This window comes from Bactrocera latifrons, unplaced genomic scaffold, assembly GCF_001853355.1.
Source record: "Bactrocera latifrons isolate USDA-ARS-PBARC rearing strain unplaced genomic scaffold, ASM185335v1 scaffold_391, whole genome shotgun sequence".
Taxonomy (NCBI): Eukaryota; Metazoa; Arthropoda; class Insecta; order Diptera; family Tephritidae; genus Bactrocera; species Bactrocera latifrons.
Genome location: NW_017537036.1, coordinates 148,684 through 151,959, shown reverse-complemented (window position 1 = coordinate 151,959; position 3,276 = coordinate 148,684). Strand labels below are relative to the sequence as shown.

The window sequence follows — 3,276 nt, the reverse complement described above, 5'->3', positions numbered from 1 at the left end:
AGCTGACAAAACTACAAGAAAATTCAAACTAAATATTTGAATGGTTAGCTAAATGGCGAATAAAATTAAATGAAACTAGTACATATTGATTTCACATACAACAATTCGAGTTGCATGTATGCCTTTGTACTTAAACGGTGTGCAAATAAATTAAATTCAAAAACATAAATTGGCTATTTTGGAAATTCTGCCCTAACCACATATAATAAAATTCTTGTTTAGGGCAAGTGTTCGGACCAGTTTGGACTAAGGGATAAAACTTTGAGCGGCTCAAGCCCTAACCCTGTCGTACGAACCCACCGCTTATAAAAAAAAAATTTGAAGATGCGACGTCAATGCGCCTTGGTATATTCGCAGTCACGATCTTGAACGCGATCTTGGAATTGACACAGTGGCCGCATCAATCAACTAATATGAAAAGTCTCACATGAAAAAACTTTCTGACCATGTGAACACAGAAGCCAGAACTCTTGTCGCTTAAAGAAAATGAAAAAAAAGCTTCAAAGCAAAAATCACCTTATGTAGTAGCCAGACTCCCTACACAGAACACTATTAATTATTTTGTATTATACAATACAAATTGTGCGTTAATTTATTTTATATTAACTGGTTTCAATGCCAATGAAATAAAAAATTAATTAAAAAAATTTAGCAGCAATACGTACTATTAACAAGCCACATACTAAAAAATGTTCCCTGGATTTCATTAAGGTACCTCAAATAGTTACAATCACCAATCATATGGCGTAAAATCATGTTCAAAAATTCGAAAATTCTAATAATAGTTATGTATGGGCTAGGTCAAGTTTTCTCACAGTTTTATCTATTTTAGGCACAAAGATACACTGTTATGAGTTAAGTCCACTTCAAATACATAGAGATACTATTTCAGGGAATGATTCACTCTGAAATTCAATTACAAATCAGACACATTGACCAATATTTTCGGTATAAAGTCAACTATAGTTACTGGACTCTACATTTTCGATATTTGGAGTTTTGAACAGTTTTGGATGGATTTGGACAATTTTTGGTGACATATGTAAATACTTCAAAGGAATTATGGGTGCAAAGTTTTGTATCATGATATTATTATCCGTTTTCGTTCATTTTCGCACTGTAACATAGGAATGTTAGAAGAATGTTACTTAACAAGTTCTGTCGAAATCGGTACTATGTATATGAATATTGTACATTTTTATTTACATGTAAATGAAATGTAAATTATTGTAGAAAATTTAAATAGAAATCTGTTTTCATATACACACATATTTTCAAAAGATATAATATTACCAGTTGTCGGTGAAATAAAATTTCCCATTTAAAAATTCAAAATTTTTCCGTTTGTCAAATCTGTCGTTATTAAAAGACAAAATACCTTCTATATGCTCGCAAATTTTGCTACAGAGTATATACATAACTACATTTTATATCATTATATCGGGATGATACAAGGCACCAAAGTATGATGAGCATGACTGGTTGCAATTTTTTTAAAGTGCCACTAAGATATTTATATGTATGGTATGCCAAACAAAGTCCCCCCACAACTCCTGCTACTCTGTAAACATTAATGAAATATAATAATTGGAACTGAAATTGGCCGTTAGTTGGAAAACTTTACACAATATATCTCGTAGGTATTCCAGCTTTTATCCAAAAATGATCGAAACGTAATCTTAAATGTTCAAACCTCAGATACCGAATATGTCGACCTAATTGTCTATGTCTTAAATTTTACCGCAAATATCGTTCAATCGGTCAATCATATCGAACTACCGATTGAGTGAAAGATATGGTGCTTGAAAATAGTCAAGCTAATGTTATAGGGATGGCAAGAAAGCTCTACATCTCTCGCGCGTCCATTCGAATGATTTTGGTGGATATTTTTGGTGTAAAGTGCGTTCTTTCTCGACTCTTCCCGAAAAAGCAGAACTTTTTACAGAAATAGTATCGTAAACAGGTCTCTTTGGACATGCTTGACCGTGCGAATCAAAATGTCACATTCATGGAGAGCATTATAACTGTCGATGAGACGTGGGGTTATGAATATGGCGTACAAACAAGTCAACAATCAACGGAAGGGAAGAAAAACCACGCCAAAGCCATTCAAACACCAAGATGATTCATTGTTTTTTTTTTTTTTCTTTAGATATTCGTGGTGTAATGCATCATGAATTTGTTCCAGGGGGACATACGATCAATAAGGAGTTCAATTTGACCATATTGATGCGTTTGAGTGAGAAGATTCATCGAAGACGGTACCATCGCAACCGGCAACGATTGTAACCGAATTTAAAACCATAAACGCAATGAATAGCATCGATCAACCACCAGATTTCAGCAGATTTGGCTCCCTGTAATTTTTTCTTGTTCCCCAAACTGAAATTGACGCATAAGTGTGTTATATCTGGTGGGGATTACTTTGAAGGCGACAAAATAATTATTGATGAATAATTAAAAATTTGGTGTTTTGTTTATAATTTCCGGGTACTTTTTTGTCACCATGTACGATCGGAAATTGGAAATTTTTTCAAAGCTATAAAATTAGACACAAATATCATAATTCATTTTGGGAAATTTTGGTGTACCGTTGCCACTCAATTGAATAATTTAATATTTGATGCATAATGAAGTAATGACAAATTTTAATTAATATGTAAAGTAAATTAATTTCAATTTTTAGCAGGCTTTTTATTTTTCTAAATTAAAAATTTTAATAAAGTTACCACCTTTCTTCGAATTGAATTTTTTATAATATAAATGGTACACGAAAATCATAGGGTTGCCATTTCAATTTAAATACATATTTTTTCTAAATTATAGTAGAAGTGCGCTTTAAAATTACTTTTTGGTGTTTTAGTAGTTTATGAAATATTGTAATAATGAGGATGATATTGGAACTTAAAAAATATAGTGTAGGGTTGCCATGCAACCGAAATTGTTTTTGATTGGGGTGGGTTGCCAAGTACAAAATTAGTTTTAATTAGCGAAAAATTTTGATACGGCATGGAAATTACTAATAATGTAGTGTAGGGTTGCCATATATCTGAAATATTTATTAATATTAAAATAATAATAATTGAAGAGGGCTGCTTGACTGCAAAATATCTTTAATTAGCGAGAAAATTTGGAAACGACATGGAAACTATTTTAATAAAAAATATTATAGGGTTACCACATATCAGAACTCGTTATTGATATTAAAATAATAATTGAAGAGGGCTGTCCGACAAATATTACAAAAATATTTTTAATTAGCGAAAAATTTTGATA

The 3,276-nt window shown here is 31.6% G+C and overlaps 1 protein-coding gene across 1 annotated transcript in view; it reads right to left on the bottom strand.

Moving 5' to 3' along the window:
- LOC108972320 (beta-1,4-glucuronyltransferase 1) overlaps positions 1-3,276 on the bottom strand; it is a 12,814-nt gene that overhangs the window by 4,364 nt on the left and 5,174 nt on the right. The gene's annotated exons all lie outside the window — the stretch shown is intronic.